General features: G+C 37.3%; 1 long non-coding RNA gene across 4 annotated transcripts in view; it reads left to right on the plus strand.

Annotated features, from left to right (window-relative positions):
* The window catches only part of LOC143231704 (uncharacterized), a 390,747-nt gene that overhangs the window by 344,259 nt on the left and 26,900 nt on the right, over positions 1 to 19,588 (plus strand). The window lies entirely within an intron of this gene.

The following is a 19,588-nucleotide window of genomic DNA, read 5'->3' on the forward strand; positions in this document are numbered from 1 at the left end:
ATCATTACTAACAACAATTTAATATACTATGATGGTTCACCTGGTGTCGTATCATTATTACTAACAACAATTTAATATACTGTGATGGTTCTCCTGGTATCGTATTATCACTACTAAGAACAACTTAATATACTGTGATGGTTCACCTGGTGTCGTATCATCATTACTAACAACAACTTTAATATACTGTGATGGTTCAACCTGGTGGTTCGTATCATCATCATTACTAAGAACAACTTAATATACTGTGATGGTTCACCTTGTGTCGTATCATCATTACTAACAACAATTTAATATACTGTGATGGTTCACCTGGTGTCGTATCATCATTACTAACAACAACTTAATATACTGTGATGGTTCACCTGGTGTCGTATCATCATTACTAACAACAATTTAATATACTATGATGGTTCACCTGGTGTCGTATCATCATTACTAAGAACAACATAATATACTGTGATGGTTCACCTGGTGTCGTATCATCATTACTAACAACAATTTAATATACTATGATGGTTCACCTGGTGTCGTATCATCATCATTACTAAGAACAACTTCAATATACTGTGATGGTTCACCCGGTGTCGTATCATCATTACTAAAACGTTTACGACATTTTTATTTCTACGATCTCTCAGGTATCTTTGGAATGTTACCTCACGTTGGGTGACAATCAGTTAAGGTCCATTGATAATGTGGTAGAGTTTACAAGAATAAGCAATATTTTCATCAAGTTCTCATTTTAGTTAGGACTTATTTACACTGATTATTTATAATTATATAGGTTAACAATCTGGTCATTATGATAAAACTAGAATTGAATGCTGTTAGTTCGTCAATTCAACCTCAAAGTTTGGACATGTTCACACTGAATAATTTGTCTTCGTTCCATTGATTCCACTTGTTTAGTAAATTGGTCTAATCAACACTGGTATCAATGATTCTAAGGTTAGTACAGTGTACTTTGAACTTTTCCAGTAAAATTTATGTTCAGTTGATGTTTTGTTCGAAATTGTTGATCCAACATTTACTTCACCAAACATGCTTTCCTTTATGACACGTGACTGGGCGGTATATTGTTACAATCAATCCAACAGTTTTTTTGTAAAACAGTGGATGGTAATCACTAGGCACCTTTCCTCTTTTCTTTCACTGCTAAATTACTGACGGCTATAACGGATAGCACTCGTGTGGCATTTAGTCAAAATAAAGAAACCAGTAGTCTTTTTAGATAAATCTGATAATTTAACGAATTTATGAAAGTTTGGTTTCGTTCACTAAAATGGAGAAACTTTGGAATGATGTATCAAAGACTGCATTCTGAAAGAAAGCAAATTTCAAAGTAGACTTTTTAACTTTAATGCCCCATTTTTCAGATTCACAGCATACTGGCGTTCAGTTTTTGAATATAACAGACTTTACTGTCTTCACTCGTGACCGCCCAGGGGTAATTTTTCGTTTCGTGAACGGGCGCCAAATAATGTTAACCCAAATACCAACCCAGAAACACACACTCTCGTGAAATATGGACAAGTCAACCCAGAAACACACACACTTGTGAAGTATGGACAAGCCAACCCAGAAACACACACATTCGTGAAGTATGGACAACCCAACCCAGAAACACACACACACTCGTGAAGTATGGACAAGCCAACCCAGAAACACACACACTCGTGAAGTATGGACAAGCCAACCCAGAAACACACACACTCGTGAAGTATGGACAAGCCACACACACTCGTGAAGTATGGACAAGTCACAGAAACACACACACTCGTGAAGTATGGACAAGTCAACCCAGAAACACACACACTCGTGAAATATGGACAAGTCAACCCAGAAACACACACACTCGTGAAATATGGACAAGCCAACCCAGAAACACACACACTCGTGAAGTATGGACAAGCCAACCCAGAAACACACACACTCGTGAAGTATGGACAAGCCAACCCAGAAACACACACACTCGTGAAGTATGGACAAGCCAACCCAGAAACACACACACTCGTGAAGTATGGACAAGCCAACCCAGAAACACACACACTCGTGAAGTATGGACAAGCCAACCCAGAAACACACACACTCGTGAAGTATGGACAAGCCAACCCAGAAACACACACACTCGTGAAGTATGGACAAGCCAACCCAGAAACACACACACTCGTGAAGTATGGACAAGCCAACCCAGAAACACACACACTCGTGAAGTATGGACAAGCCAACCCAGAAACACACACACTCGTGAAGTATGGACAAGCCAACCCAGAAACACACACACTCGTGAAGTATGGACAAGCCAACCCAGAAACACACACACTCGTGAAGTATGGACAAGCCAACCCAGAAACACACACACTCGTGAAGTATGGACAAGCCAACCCAGAAACACATACAATCATGAAATATGGACAAGCCATGAACGAAGATAAATTCGGATGTTGTTAGTTAGGAAAAATCCCATGGGTATGATAAGGTGTTAAACTAATCTGGAACTATAACATAATTTATGAGTTATATAAAAGCAATTATCTGTCACCTTATTGCTGTGTGCTTTTTGTTTTTGTCATCTATCTTACTGCTTTTTTTTTACCCTACCCCGATTTGGGAGCACCTTTCACATGTTGAGTGCACACCCACATATCATATTTTAAACTTTAAGTAAAACATAATTATAAATGTATACTAACAGTTTTATTCATAAATACTTTAGACTTTATAATTATGAATCATTCATTCAGTGTATGTCAAGAATTTCAACCAATCCAGACTTTTATGTTTGTTTAAATGTGAACTCTGACGAGTTTCTCCAGTAGACAATCTACCTATTGACTCCAAATCCTATGATTGTATTTGTTAATTAATTATCATTTCTATACATAATAATTACTCATGTCTTGTTTTTGTACAATTTTCTTAGTGGTTTACTAACAACAATCTTTTTATTTTACTCATGTATGATATTACAGAATGGATCTACACAGCAACAAAGAAGACTGACTTTGAAAGTGGATGCAGACAATATTTGAATGTGATCGGACATTACGTACTTCTTGTTTTACATTGTGAACCGTAGTGTCTGTCCATCCGTTCATCTGCCTCCTGTGTATGACGGTCACTTCTCGTGTTGATTGTGAAAAGCTACGGATGAAAGTAAGTTCACATTAACTATTTAACTAACAGTATAAGAGGTATGAATAATGTTGAGAACAAACAGGATATTCTACACTAACTTGTTATAAATTAATAACACTATCATTCACATATCAACATGTGACGTAACGGTATGTTATTGTTGAGTGGCTTTTTACAAAACACTTTCTATACAAACATAGAAAATCAAAATCTCATTAACACACTTTACTTATATTTTTATTGTAACTTATAATTATTCTCACTTGTATTATCCAGATTTAGAAACTTTGAAATATTTGGGACATGTTTGCAAAAGTGACCAATTGAGTTCAGATCAACTGCTCAGCACACAGTTATCCTATTTCTGACCCTTCACTGTATACCTCCTTACCTTTTGTCTCACCAGAACACAACAAGTATGAGTTTCAGTTACCAGAAGCCCCACTAGAGAACTCCAAACATGAGTTTTCACTGACCACAAGTCTCACCAGAACACTACAAACATTACTTTTAAGTGACCAGAAGTCCCACCAGAGAACTACAACCATGGGTTATCAGTAAGCAGAAATCTCACCAGAGTAATACTATAACATGAGTTATCAGCAACGAGACGTCTCACCAGAACACGATGAACATAATTTTATAGTAATCAAAAGTATCACCACAACACTACAAACATGAGTTATGGGTAACAAGAAATGTCAGTATAAGATTACAAACATGAGTTTTTATTAACGACAAGTCCCACCCGAGAACAAGAAACATGAGTTATCAGTAACCAGAAGTCCCACCAGAGTTATCAGTAACCAGAAACCAGAGAACAGAAACATGAGTTATCAGTAACCAGAATTTTCACTAGAACGATTCAAACATGAGTTATCTGTAACAAAAGTCTCACCAGAACATTACAAACATGAGTTTTCAACAACGAGAAGTCTCAGCAGCATACTAAAACAATAATAAAACTTTCAGTGAAATTGAAGACCAAGAGTGTTAAAAGAGTCAGTAAAAGTGAAGACCAACAATGTGAAAAGTCACTGAAACTGAAGAACAACAGTGTTGAAATAGAAGTGAAAGTGAAGAACAATAGTGTGAAAATAGTCACTGAAACTGAAGAACAACACTGTTAAAAGTGAAAGTGAAGACTAACAGTGTGCAACAGTCAATTAAAGTGAATACCGATAGTGTTCAAAAAAAAATTCAAACTTAAAACCAATTGTGTCGACACAGACAGAAAAACATACCACCATTAGTGTTGCAACACACAGTGAAATTGAAGAACAACAGTGTAAAAACAGTTAATGAAAGTGAAGATACACGGTGTTGAACGGGCAGTGAAATTGAACACTAATAATGTGAAAACAATCAGTTAAAATCAAGGTTAGCAGTGATGAAACAGTAAATGAATGTGAAGATCCACTCCTGTGAAACGGACAGTAAAATTGAAGACCTCAACTGTTGAAATATTAAATGAAAGTGTAAACCAACAGTGTTGGAACAGAGAGTGAAATTAAAAAACCTACGATGTTGAATGAGTCAATGAAAGTGAAGATTAACACCTTTGAAATAGACAGAAAAATTGAAGACTTAAACTGTTGAAACAGCCAGTGAAACTGCAGACCAATAGTGTTAAATCAGTGAATTTTAAGACCAACAGTGTTCAAACAGTGAAGGTGAAGATCAACAATTTAAAAAGTCAGTGAAACGAAAGACCAACAATGTTGGAACAGAACTGAAAGTAAAGACCAACAGTTTATAAGAGAACAGTAAACTTGACGACCAACAGTGTTGAAACAGCCAGTAAAACTTCAAACCAATAGTGTTAAAACATATAGTGATGTCAAAGACGAAAAGTGTGAAAACAGACAGTGAAATTGAAGACTTAAACTGGTGAGAAATTCAGTGATATTGAAGATCAACACCGTGAACTTGATGACTCACTCTATTGAAAGAGTAATTCAAAGTGAAATCCAGTTGTGTTATAAGAGACACTGTTAAAATACGCACTCAAGTTAAAGACTATCATTGTTCAAAAACAGATATTGAAACAACTGAAAATCAGCACTCCTGAAGGTGACCGTGAAATTGATGATCTTCACTGTTAAAAGTGGAGTGAAACTGAAGAACAGTTTTGAAACAGACCATGAAATTGATGACCGACGTTACTGAAACAGCCATTGAAACATCGTGAGATTGAACAACACTGCAAACCGTTAGTTAAACCGAAGACCAAGGTGTTGATAAAGTTAATAAAACTGAAGACGTTGACTGTTGAGACAGTCATTGAAAGTGAACACCAACAGTTTTGAAACATACCATGAAATTGATGACCGACACCACTGCAACACCCATTGAAAGTGAAGACCAACACCGTGTAAACATCGTGAGATTGAACAACGCTGCAAACCGTTAGTGAAACCGAAGACCAAGGTCTTGATAAAGTTAGTAAAACTGAAGACGTTGACTGTTGAGACAGTCATTGAAAGTGAAGACCAACACTGTGGAAGCATAGTGAAATTGAACAAAACTATGCAAACCGTCAGTGAAACCGAAGACCAAGGTGTTGATAAAGTTAGTAAAACTGAAGACGTACTCTGTCTAGACAGACATTGAAATTGAAAACCAACAGTGTTGAGACAGTCAGTGAAAGTAAAGGCCAATAGTGTTGAAACAGCCAATAAAAGTGAAGACCAACGGTGCACAAGCGAACAGTAAACTTAACGACCAACAGTGTTGAAACTGCCAGTGAAACTTCAGACCAATAGTTTAGAAACATACAGTGATGTCAATGACCAACAGTGTGAAAACAGACAGTGAAATTGAAGACTTAAACTGGTGAGAAATTCAGTGATATTGAAGATCAACACCGTGAACTTGATGACTCACTCTATTGAAAGAGTAATTCAAAGTGAAATCCAGTTGTGTTATAAGAGACACTGTTGAAATACGCACTCAAGTTAAAGACTACATTGTTCAAAACAGATATTGAAACAACTGAAAATCAGCACTGCTGAAGCTGACCGTGAAATTGATGATCGACACTGTTAAAAGTGGAGTGAAAGTGAAGAACAGTTTTGAAACAGACCATGAAATTGATGACCGACGTTACTGAAACAGCCATTGAAACATCGTGAGATTGAACAACACTGCAAACCGTTAGTGAAACCGAAGACCAAGGTGTTGATAAAGTTAGTAAAACTGAAGACGTTGACTGTTGAGACAGTCATTGAAAGTGAACACCAACAGTTTTGAAACAGACCATGAAATTGATGACCGACACCACTGCAACAGCCATTGAAAGTGAAGGCCAACACTGTGTAAACATCGTGAGATTGAACAACGCTGCAAACCGTTAGTGAAACCGAAGACCAAGGTGTTGATAAAGTTAGTAAAACTGAAGACGTTGACTGTTGAGACAGTCATTGAAAGTGAAGACCAACACTGTTGAAGCATAGTGAAATTGAACAAAACTATGCAAACCGTCAGTGAAACCGAAGACCAAGGTGTTGATAAAGTTAGTAAAACTGAAGACGTACTCTGTCTAGACAGACATTGAAATTGAAAACCAACAGTGTTGAGACAGTCAGTGAAAGTAAAGGCCAATAGTGTTGAAACAGCCAATAAAAGTGAAGACCAACGGTGCACAAGCGAACAGTAAACTTAACGACCAACAGTGTTGAAACTGCCAGTGAAACTTCAGACCAATAGTTTAGAAACATACAGTGATGTCAATGACCAACAGTGTGAAAACAGACAGTGAAATTGAAGACTTAAACTGGTGAGAAATTCAGTGATATTGAAGATCAACACCGTGAACTTGATGACTCACTCTATTGAAAGAGTAATTCAAAGTGAAATCCAGTTGTGTTATAAGAGAAACTGTTGAAATACGCAGTCAAGTTAAAGACTATAATTGTTCAAAACAGATATTGAAGCAACTGAAAATCAGCACTGCTGAAGCTGACCGTGAAATTGATGATCTTCACTGTTAAAAGTGGAGTGAAACTGAAGAACAGTTTTGAAACAGACCATGAAATTGATGACCGACGTTACTGAAACAGCCATTGAAACATCGTGAGATTGAACAACACTGCAAACCGTTAGTGAAACCGAAGACCAAGGTGTTGATAAAGTTAGTAAAACTGAAGACGTTGACTGTTGAGACAGACATTGAAAGTGAACACCAACAGTTTTGAAACAGTCAGTGAAATTGATGACCGACACCACTGCCAATGAAAGTGAAGTTGAAACATCCAATTGAACAACGTGAAGACCGTTAGTGAAACCGAACAGGTGTTGAAAAGTTAAAAACTGAAGACGTTGACTGTTGAGACAGTCATTGAAAGTGAACACCAACAGTTTTGAAACATACCATGAAATTGATGACCGACAGTGTGAAACAGCCAGTGAAATTGAAGACCAAAACTGGTGAGAAATTCAGTGAGATTGAAGATCAACACCGTGAACATGACTCACCTATTGAAAGAGTAAAACCGTGAAATCCCAAGGTGTGTGTTATAAGAGACACTGTTGAAAGTACGCAACTCAAGTTAAAGACTACATTGTTCAAAAACAGATATTGAAACAACTGAAAATCAGCACTGCTGAAGCTGACCGTGAAATTGATGATCTTCGCTGTTGAAAGTGGAGTGAAACTGAAGAACAATTTTGAAACAGACCATGAAATTGATGACCGACGTTACTGAAACAGCCATTGAAACATCGTGAGATTGAACAACCTGCAAACCGTTAGTGAAACCGAAGACCAAGGTGTTGATAAAGTTAGTAAAACTGAAGACGTACTCTGTCATAGACAGACATTGAAATTGAAGACCAACAGTGTTGAGACAGTCAGTGAAAGTAAAGGCCAATAGTGTTGAAACAGCCAATAAAAGTGAAGACCAACGGTGTACAAGCGAACAGTAAACTTAACGACCAACAGTGTTGAAACTGCCAGTGAAACTTCAGACCAATAGTTTAGAAACATACAGTGATGTCAATGACCAACAGTGTGAAAACAGACAGTGAAATTGAAGACTTAAACTGGTGAGAAATTCAGTGATATTGAAGATCAACACCGTGAACTTGATGACTCACTCTATTGAAAGAGTAATTCAAAGTGAAATCCAGTTGTGTTATAAGAGACACTGTTGAAATACGCACTCAAGTTAAAGACTATCATTGTTCAAAACAGATATTGAAACAACTGAAAATCAGCACTGCTGAAGCTGACCGTGAAATTGATGATCTTCTACTGTTAAAAGTGGAGTGAAACTGAAGAACAGTTTTGAAACAGACCATGAAATTGATGACCGACGTTACTGAAACAGCCATTGAAACATCGTGAGATTGAACAACACTGCAAACCGTCAGTGAAACCGAAGACCAAGGTGTTGATAAAGTTAGTAAAACTGAAGACGTACTCTGTCTAGACAGACATTGAAATTGAAGACCAACAGTGTTGAGACAGTCAGTGAAAGTAAAGGCCAATAGTGTTGAAACAGCCAATAAAAGTGAAGACCAACGGTGCACAAGCGAACAGTAAACTTAACGACCAACAGTGTTGAAACTGCCAGTGAAACTTCAGACCAATAGTTTAGAAACATACAGTGATGTCAATGACCAACAGTGTGAAAACAGACAGTGAAATTGAAGACTTAAACTGGTGAGAAATTCAGTGATATTGAAGATCAACACCGTGAACTTGATGACTCACTCTATTGAAAGAGTAATTCAAAGTGAAATCCAGTTGTGTTATAAGAGACACTGTTGAATACGCACTCAAGTTAAAGACTATCATTGTTCAAAAACAGATATTGAAACAACTGAAAATCAGCACTGCTGAAGCTGACCGTGAAATTGATGATCTTCGCTGTTAAAACACTGGAGTGAAACTGAAGAACAAGTTTTGAAACAGACCATGAAATTGATGACCGACGTTACTGAAACAGCCATTGAAACATCGTGAGATTGAACAACACTGCAAACCGTCAGTGAAACCGAAGACCAAGGTGTTGATAAAGTTAGTAAAACTGAAGACGTACTCTGTCTAGACAGACATTGAAATTGAAAACCAACAGTGTTGAGACAGTCAGTGAAAGTAAAGGCCAATAGTGTTGAAACAGCCAATAAAAGTGAAGACCAACGGTGCACAAGCGAACAGTAAACTTAACGACCAACAGTGTTGAAACTGCCAGTGAAACTTCAGACCAATAGTTTAGAAACATACAGTGATGTCAATGACCAACAGTGTGAAAACAGACAGTGAAATTGAAGACTTAAACTGGTGAGAAATTCAGTGATATTGAAGATCAACACCGTGAACTTGATGACTCACTCTATTGAAAGAGTAATTCAAAGTGAAATCCAGTTGTGTTATAAGAGACACTGTTGAATACGCACTCAAGTTAAAGACTATCATTGTTCAAAAACAGATATTGAAACAACTGAAAATCAGCACTGCTGAAGCTGACCGTGAAATTGATGATCTTCGCTGTTAAAAGTGGAGTGAAACTGAAGAACAGTTTTGAAACAGACCATGAAATTGATGACCGACGTTACTGAAACAGCCATTGAAACATCGTGAGATTGAACAACACTGCAAACCGTTAGTGAAACCGAAGACCAAGGTGTTGATAAAGTTAGTAAAACTGAAGACGTACTCTGTCTAGACAGACATTGAAATTGAAGACCAACAGTGTTGAGACAGTCAGTGAAAGTAAAGGCCAATAGTGTTGAAACAGCCAATAAAAGTGAAGACCAACGGTGTACAAGCGAACAGTAAACTTAACGACCAACAGTGTTGAAACTGCCAGTGAAACTTCAGACCAATAGTTTAGAAACATACAGTGATGTCAATGACCAACAGTGTGAAAACAGACAGTGAAATTGAAGACTTAAACTGGTGAGAAATTCAGTGATATTGAAGATCAACACCGTGAACTTGATGACTCACTCTATTGAAAGAGTAATTCAAAGTGAAATCCAGTTGTGTTATAAGAGACACTGTTGAAATACGCACTCAAGTTAAAGACTATCATTGTTCAAAAACAGATATTGAAACAACTGAAAATCAGCACTCCTGAAGGTGACCGTGAAATTGATGATCTTCACTGTTAAAAGTGGAGTGAAACTGAAGAACAGTTTTGAAACAGACCATGAAATTGATGACCGACGTTACTGAAACAGCCATTGAAACATCGTGAGATTGAACAACACTGCAAACCGTTAGTGAAACCGAAGACCAAGGTGTTGATAAAGTTAGTAAAACTGAAGACGTTGACTGTTGAGACAGTCATTGAAAGTGAACACCAACAGTTTTGAAACAGACCATGAAATTGAAGACCGACACTACTGAACAGCCATTGAAAGTGAAGGCCAATAGTGTTGAAAACAGCCCGTTAGTGAAACCGAAGACCAAGGTGTTGATAAAGTTAGTAAAACTGAACGGTGAAATTGTGAAACCGAACAGTGTTGACAAGCGAACAGTAAAAGTGAAGACCAACGGTGTAAACGACCAACAGTGTTGAAACTGCCAGTGAAACTTCAGACCAATAGTTTAGAAACATACAGTGATGTCAATGACCAACAGTGTGAAAACAGACAGTGAAATTGAAGACTTAAACTGGTGAGAAATTCAGTGATATTGAAGATCAACACCGTGAACTTGATGACTCACTCTATTGAAAGAGTAATTCAAAGTGAAATCCAGTTGTGTTATAAGAGACACTGTTGAAATACGCACTCAAGTTAAAGACTGACATTGTTCAAAAACAGATATTGAAACAACTGAAAATCAGCACTGCTGAAGCTGACCGTGAAATTGATGATCTTCACTGTTAAAAGTGGAGTGAAACTGAAGAACAGTTTTGAAACAGACCATGAAATTGATGACCGACGTTACTGAAACAGCCATTGAAACATCGTGAGATTGAACAACACTGCAAACCGTTAGTGAAACCGAAGACCAAGGTGTTGATAAAGTTAGTAAAACTGAAGACGTACTCTGTCTAGACAGACATTGAAATTGAAAACCAACAGTGTTGAGACAGTCAGTGAAAGTAAAGGCCAATAGTGTTGAAACAGCCAATAAAAGTGAAGACCAACGGTGTACAAGCGAACAGTAAACTTAACGACCAACAGTGTTGAAACTGCCAGTGAAACTTCAGACCAATAGTTTAGAAACATACAGTGATGTCAATGACCAACAGTGTGAAAACAGACAGTGAAATTGAAGACTTAAACTGGTGAGAAATTCAGTGATATTGAAGATCAACACCGTGAACTTGATGACTCACTCTATTGAAAGAGTAATTCAAAGTGAAATCCAGTTGTGTTATAAGAGACACTGTTGAAATACGCACTCAAGTTAAAGACTATCATTGTTCAAAAACAGATATTGAAACAACTGAAAATCAGCACTGCTGAAGCTGACCGTGAAATTGATGATCTTCACTGTTAAAAGTGGAGTGAAACTGAAGAACAGTTTTGAAACAGACCATGAAATTGATGACCGACGTTACTGAAACAGCCATTGAAACATCGTGAGATTGAACAACACTGCAAACCGTTAGTGAAACCGAAGACCAAGGTGTTGATAAAGTTAGTAAAACTGAAGACGTACTCTGTCTAGACAGACATTGAAATTGAAAACCAACAGTGTTGAGACAGTCAGTGAAAGTAAAGGCCAATAGTGTTGAAACAGCCAATAAAAGTGAAGACCAACGGTGTACAAGCGAACAGTAAACTTAACGACCAACAGTGTTGAAACTGCCAGTGAAACTTCAGACCAATAGTTTAGAAACATACAGTGATGTCAATGACCAACAGTGTGAAAACAGACAGTGAAATTGAAGACTTAAACTGGTGAGAAATTCAGTGATATTGAAGATCAACACCGTGAACTTGATGACTCACTCTATTGAAAGAGTAATTCAAAGTGAAATCCAGTTGTGTTATAAGAGACACTGTTGAAATACGCACTCAAGTTAAAGACTATCATTGTTCAAAAACAGATATTGAAACAACTGAAAATCAGCACTGCTGAAGCTGACCGTGAAATTGATGATCTTCACTGTTAAAAGTGGAGTGAAACTGAAGAACAGTTTTGAAACAGACCATGAAATTGATGACCGACGTTACTGAAACAGCCATTGAAACATCGTGAGATTGAACAACACTGCAAACCGTTAGTGAAACCGAAGACCAAGGTGTTGATAAAGTTAGTAAAACTGAAGACGTACTCTGTGAACACCAGACAGACATTGAAATTGAAGACCAACAGTGTTGAGACAGTCAGTGAAAGTAAAGGCCAATAGTGTTGAAACAGCCAATAAAAGTGAAGACCAACGGTGTACAAGCGAACAGTAAACTTAACGACCAACAGTGTTGAAACTGCCAGTGAAACTTCAGACCAATAGTTTAGAAACATACAGTGATGTCAATGACCAACAGTGTGAAAACAGACAGTGAAATTGAAGACTTAAACTGGTGAGAAATTCAGTGATATTGAAGATCAACACCGTGAACTTGATGACTCACTCTATTGAAAGAGTAATTCAAAGTGAAATCCAGTTGTGTTATAAGAGACACTGTTGAAATACGCACTCAAGTTAAAGACTATCATTGTTCAAAACAGATATTGAAACAACTGAAAATCAGCACTGCTGAAGCTGACCGTGAAATTGATGATCTTCACTGTTAAAAGTGGAGTGAAACTGAAGAACAGTTTTGAAACAGACCATGAAATTGATGACCGACGTTACTGAAACAGCCATTGAAACATCGTGAGATTGAACAACACTGCAAACCGTCAGTGAAACCGAAGACCAAGGTGTTGATAAAGTTAGTAAAACTGAAGACGTACTCTGTCTAGACAGACATTGAAATTGAAAACCAACAGTGTTGAGACAGTCAGTGAAAGTAAAGGCCAATAGTGTTGAAACAGCCAATAAAAGTGAAGACCAACGGTGCACAAGCGAACAGTAAACTTAACGCCCAACAGTGTTGAAACTGCCAGTGAAACTTCAGACCAATAGTTTAGAAACATACAGTGATGTCAATGACCAACAGTGTGAAAACAGACAGTGAAATTGAAGACTTATACTGGTGAGAAATTCAATGATATTGAAGATCAACACCGTGAACTTGTTGACTCACTCTATTGAAAGAGTAATTCAAAGTGAAATCCAGTTGTGTTATAAGAGACACTGTTAAAATACGCACTCAAGTTAAAGACTATCATTGTTCAAAAACAGATATTGAAACAACTGAAAATCAGCACTGCTGAAGCTGACCGTGAAATTGATGATCTTCACTGTTAAAAGTGGAGTGAAACTGAAGAACAGTTTTGAAACAGACCATGAAATTGATGACCGACGTTACTGAAACAGCCATTGAAACATCGTGAGATTGAACAACACTGCAAACCGTTAGTGAAACCGAAGACCAAGGTGTTGATAAAGTTAGTAAAACTGAAGACGTACTCTGTTGATAAAGTTAGTAAAACTAGACAGACATTGAAATTGAAAACCAACAGTGTTGAGACAGTCAGTGAAAGTAAAGGCCAATAGTGTTGAAACAGCCAATAAAAGTGAAGACCAACGGTGTACAAGCGAACAGTAAACTTAACGACCAACAGTGTTGAAACTGCCAGTGAAACTTCAGACCAATAGTTTAGAAACATACAGTGATGTCAATGACCAACAGTGTGAAAACAGACAGTGAAATTGAAGACTTAAACTGGTGAGAAATTCAGTGATATTGAAGATCAACACCGTGAACTTGATGACTCACTCTATTGAAAGAGTAATTCAAAGTGAAATCCAGTTGTGTTATAAGAGACACTGTTGAAATACGCACTCAAGTTAAAGACTATCATTGTTCAAAAACAGATATTGAAACAACTGAAAATCAGCACTGCTGAAGCTGACCGTGAAATTGATGATCTTCTGTTAAAAGTGTTGAAAACAGTGGAGTGAAACTGAAGAACAGTTTTGAAACAGACCATGAAATTGATGACCGACGTTACTGAAACAGCCATTGAAACATCGTGAGATTGAACAACACTGCAAACCGTTAGTGAAACCGAAGACCAAGGTGTTGATAAAGTTAGTAAAACTGAAGACGTACTCTGTCTAGACAGACATTGACATTGAAAACGAACAGTGTTGAGACAGTCAGTGAAAGTAAAGGCCAATAGTGTTGAAACAGCCAATAAAAGTGAAGACCAACGGTGTACAAGCGAACAGTAAACTTAACGACCAAGAGTGTTGAAACTGCCAGTGAAACTTCAGACCAATAGTTTAGAAACATACAGTGATGTCAATGACCAACAGTGTGAAAACAGACAGTGAAATTGAAGACTTAAACTGGTGAGAAATTCAGTGATATTGAAGATCAACACCGTGAACTTGATGACTCACTCTATTGAAAGAGTAATTCAAAGTGAAATCCAGTTGTGTTATAAGAGACACTGTTGAAATACGCACTCAAGTTAAAGACTATCATTGTTCAAAAACAGATATTGAAACAACTGAAAATCAGCACTGCTGAAGCTGACCGTGAAATTGATGATCTTCACTGTTAAAAGTGGAGTGAAACTGAAGAACAGTTTTGAAACAGACCATGAAATTGATGACCGACGTTACTGAAACAGCCATTGAAACATCGTGAGATTGAACAACACTGCAAACCGTCAGTGAAACCGAAGACCAAGGTGTTGATAAAGTTAGTAAAACTGAAGACGTACTCTGTCTAGACAGACATTGAAATTGAAAACCAACAGTGTTGAGACAGTCAGTGAAAGTAAAGGTCAATAGTGTTGAAACAGCCAATACAAGTGAAGACCAACAGTGTACAAGCGAACAGTAAACTTAACGACCAACAGTGTTGAATCTGCCAGTGAAACTTCAGACCAATAATTTAGAAACATACAGTGATGCCAATAACCAACAGTGTGAAAACAGACAGTGAAATTCAAGACTTAAACTGGTGAGAAATTCAGTGATATTGAAGATCAACACCGTGAACTTGATGACTCACTCTATTGAAAGAGTAATTCAAAGTGAAATCCAGTTGTGTTATAAGAGACACTGTTAAAATACGCACTCAAGTTAAAGACTATCATTGTTCAAAAACAGATATTGAAACAACTGAAAATCAGCACTCCTGAAGGTGACCGTGAAATTGATGATCTTCACTGTTAAAAGTGGAGTGAAACTGAAGAACAGTTTTGAAACAGACCATGAAATTGATGACCGACGTTACTGAAACAGCCATTGAAACATCGTGAGATTGAACAACACTGCAAACCGTTAGTGAAACCGAAGACCAAGGTGTTGATAAAGTTAGTAAAACTGAAGACGTACTCTGTCTAGACAGACATTGAAATTGAAAACCAACAGTGTTGAGACAGTCAGTGAAAGTAAAGGCCAATAGTGTTGAAACAGCCAATAAAAGTGAAGACCAACGGTGTACAAGCGAACAGTAAACTTAACGACCAACAGTGTTGAAACTGCCAGTGAAACTTCAGACCAATAGTTTAGAAACATACAGTGATGTCAATGACCAACAGTGTGAAAACAGACAGTGAAATGGAAGACTTATACTGGTGAGAAATTCAATGATATTGAAGATCAACACCGTGAACTTGATGACTCACTCTATTGAAAGAGTAATTCAAAGTGAAATCCAGTTGTGTTATAAGAGACACTGTTAAAATACGCACTCAAGTTAAAGACTATCATTGTTCAAAAACAGATATTGAAACAACTGAAAATCAGCACTCCTGAAGGTGACCGTGAAATTGATGATCTTCACTGTTAAAAGTGGAGTGAAACTGAAGAACAGTTTTGAAACATACATTGAAATTGATGACCGACGTTGCTGAAACAGCCATTCAAACATCGTGAGATTGAACAACACTGCAAACCGTCAGTGAAACCGAAGACCAAGGTTTTGATAAAGTTAGTAAAACTAAAGACGTTGACTGTTGAGACAGTCATTGAAAGTGAACACCAACAGTTTTGAAACAGACCATGAAATTGATGACCGACACTACTTCAACAGCCATTGAAAGTGAAGGCCAACACTGTTGAAGCATAGTGAAATTGAACAAAACTGTGCAAACCGTTAGTGAAACCGAAGACCAAGGTGTTGATAAAGATAGTAAAACTGAAGACGTACTTTGTCTAGACAGACATTGACATTGAAAACCAACAGTGTTGAGACAGTCAGTGAAAGTAAATGCCAATAGTGTTTAAACAGCCAATAAAAGTGAAGACCAACGGTGTACAAGCGAACAGTAAACTTAACGACCAAGAGTGTTGAAACTGCCAGTGAAACTTCAGACCAATAGTTTAGAAACATACAGTGATGTGAATGACCAACAGTGTGAAAACAGACAGTGAAATTGAAGACTTAAACTGGTGAGAAATTCAGTGATATTGAAGATCAACACCGTGAACTTGATGACTCACTCTATTGAAAAAGTAATTTAAAGTGAAATCCAGTTGTGTTATAAGAGACACTGTTAAAATACGCACTCAAGTTAAAGACTATCATTGTTCAAAAACAGATATTGAAACAACTGAAAATCAGCACTCCTGAAGGTGACCGTGAAATTGATGATCTTCACTGTTAAAAGTGGAGTGAAACTGAAGAACAGTTTTGAAACAGACCATGAAATTGATGACCGACGTTACTGAAACAGCCATTGAAACATCGTGAGATTGAACAACACTGCAAACCGTTAGTGAAACCGAAGACCAAGGTGTTGATAAAGTTAGTAAAACTGAAGACGTACTCTGTCTAGACAGACATTGAAATTGAAAACCAACAGTGTTGAGACAGTCAGTGAAAGTAAAGGCCAATAGTGTTGAAACAGCCAATAAAAGTGAAGACCAACGGTGTACAAGCGAACAGTAAACTTAACGACCAACAGTGTTGAAACTGCCAGTGAAACTTCAGACCAATAGTTTAGAAACATACAGTGATGTCAATGACCAACAGTGTGAAAACAGACAGTGAAATGGAAGACTTATACTGGTGAGAAATTCAATGATATTGAAGATCAACACCGTGAACTTGATGACTCACTCTATTGAAAGAGTAATTCAAAGTGAAATCCAGTTGTGTTATAAGAGAAACTGTTGAAATACGCAGTCAAGTTAAAGACTATCATTGTTCAAAACAGATATTGAAACAACTGAAAATCAGCACTGCTGAAGCTGACCGTGAAATTGATGATCTTCGCTGTTAAAAGTGGAGTGAAACTGAAGAACAGTTTTGAAACAGACCATGAAATTGATGACCGACGTTACTGAAACAGCCATTGAAACATCGTGAGATTGAACAACACTGCAAACCGTGAGTGAAACCGAAGACCAAGGTGTTGATAAAGTTAGTAAAACTGAAGACGTTGACTGTTGAGACAGTCATTGAAAGTGAAGACCAACAGTTTTGAAACAGACCATGAAATTGATGACCGAGAAAGACAAACTTGAAATTGAAAACCGAAGACCAAGGTGTTGATAAAGTCTGAAGACGTACTCTGTCTAGACAGACATTGAAATTGAAAACCAACAGTGTTGAGACAGTCAGTGAAAGTAAAGTGTGTTGAAACAGCCAACGGTGAAGACCAACGGTGTACAAGCGAACAGTAAACTTAACGACCAACAGTGTTGAAACTGCCAGTGAAACTTCAGACCAATAGTTTAGAAACATACAGTGATGTCAATGACCAACAGTGTGAAAACAGACAGTGAAATTGAAGACTTAAACTGGTGAGAAATTCAGTGATATTGAAGATCAACACCGTGAACTTGATGACTCACTCTATTGAAAAAGTAATTTAAAGTGAAATCCAGTTGTGTTATAAGAGACACTGTTAAAATACGCACTCAAGTTAAAGACTATCATTGTTCAAAAACAGATATTGAAACAACTGAAAATCAGCACTCCTGAAGGTGACCGTGAAATTGATGATCTTCACTGTTAAAAGTGGAGTGAAACTGAAGAACAGTTTTGAAACAGACCATGAAATTGATGATCGACGTTACTGAAACAGCCATTGAAACATCGTGAGATTGAACAACACTGCAAACCGTCAGTGAAACCGAAGACCAAGGTGTTGATAAAGTTAGTAAAACTGAAGACGTACTCTGTCTAGACAGACATTGAAATTGAAAACCAACAGTGTTGAGACAGTCAGTGAAAGTAAAGGCCAATAGTGTTGAAACACCAAAAAAGTGAAGACCAACGTGTACAAGCGAACAGTAAACTTAACGACCAACAGTGTTGAAACTGCCAGTGAAACTTCAGACCAATAGTTTAGAAACATACAGTGATGTCAATGACCAACAGTGTGAAAACAGACAGTGAAATTGAAGACTTAAACTGGTGAGAAATTCAGTGATATTGAAGATCAACACCGTGAACTTGATGACTCACTCTATTGAAAGAGTAATTCAAAGTGAAATCCAGTTGTGTTATAAGAGACACTGTTGAAATACGCACTCAAGTTAAAGACTATCATTGTTCAAAACAGATATTGAAACAACTGAAAATCAGCACTGCTGAAGCTGACCGTGAAATTGATGATCTTCACTGTTAAAAGTGGAGTGAAACTGAAGAACAGTTTTGAAACAGACCATGTTGAAACCGACGTGGAGCCATTGAAACTGAATTGAACAGTTTAGTGAAACAGACCATGAAAGTTAGTATGACCGACGTTGACTTGAGACAGTCATTGAAAGTGAACACCAACAGTTTTGAAACATCCATGAAATTGAACAACACTGCAAACCGTTGAGTGAAACCGAAGACCAAGGTGTTGATAAAGTTAGTAAAACTGAAGACGATAAAGTTAGTAAAACTGAAGACGTACTCTGTCTAGACAGACATTGAAATTGAAAACCAACAGTGTTGAGACAGTCAGTGAAAGTAAAGGCCAATAGTGTTGAAACAGCCAATAAAAGTGAAGACCAACGGTGTACAAGCGAACAGTAAACTTAACGACCAACAGTGTTGAAACTGCCAGTGAAACTTCAGACCAATAATTTAGAAACATACAGTGATGTCAATGACCAACAGTGTGAAAACAGACAGTGAAATTGAAGACTTAAACTGGTGAGAAATTCAGTGATATTGAAGATCAACACCGTGAACTTGATGACTCACTCTATTGAAAGAGTAATTCAAAGTGAAATCCAGTTGTGTTATAAGAGACACTGTTGAAATACGCACTCAAGTTAAAGACTATCATTGTTCAAAAACAGATATTGAAACAACTGAAAATCAGCACTGCTGAAGCTGACCGTGAAATTGATGATCTCGCTGTTAAAAGTGGAGTGAAACTGAAGAACAGTTTTGAAACAGACCATGAAATTGATGACCGACGTTACTGAAACAGCCATTGAAACATCGTGAGATTGAACAACACTGCAAA

The sequence above is a fragment of the Tachypleus tridentatus genome, chromosome 1, assembly GCF_004210375.1.
Source record: "Tachypleus tridentatus isolate NWPU-2018 chromosome 1, ASM421037v1, whole genome shotgun sequence".
Lineage (NCBI taxonomy): Eukaryota > Metazoa > Arthropoda > Merostomata > Xiphosura > Limulidae > Tachypleus > Tachypleus tridentatus.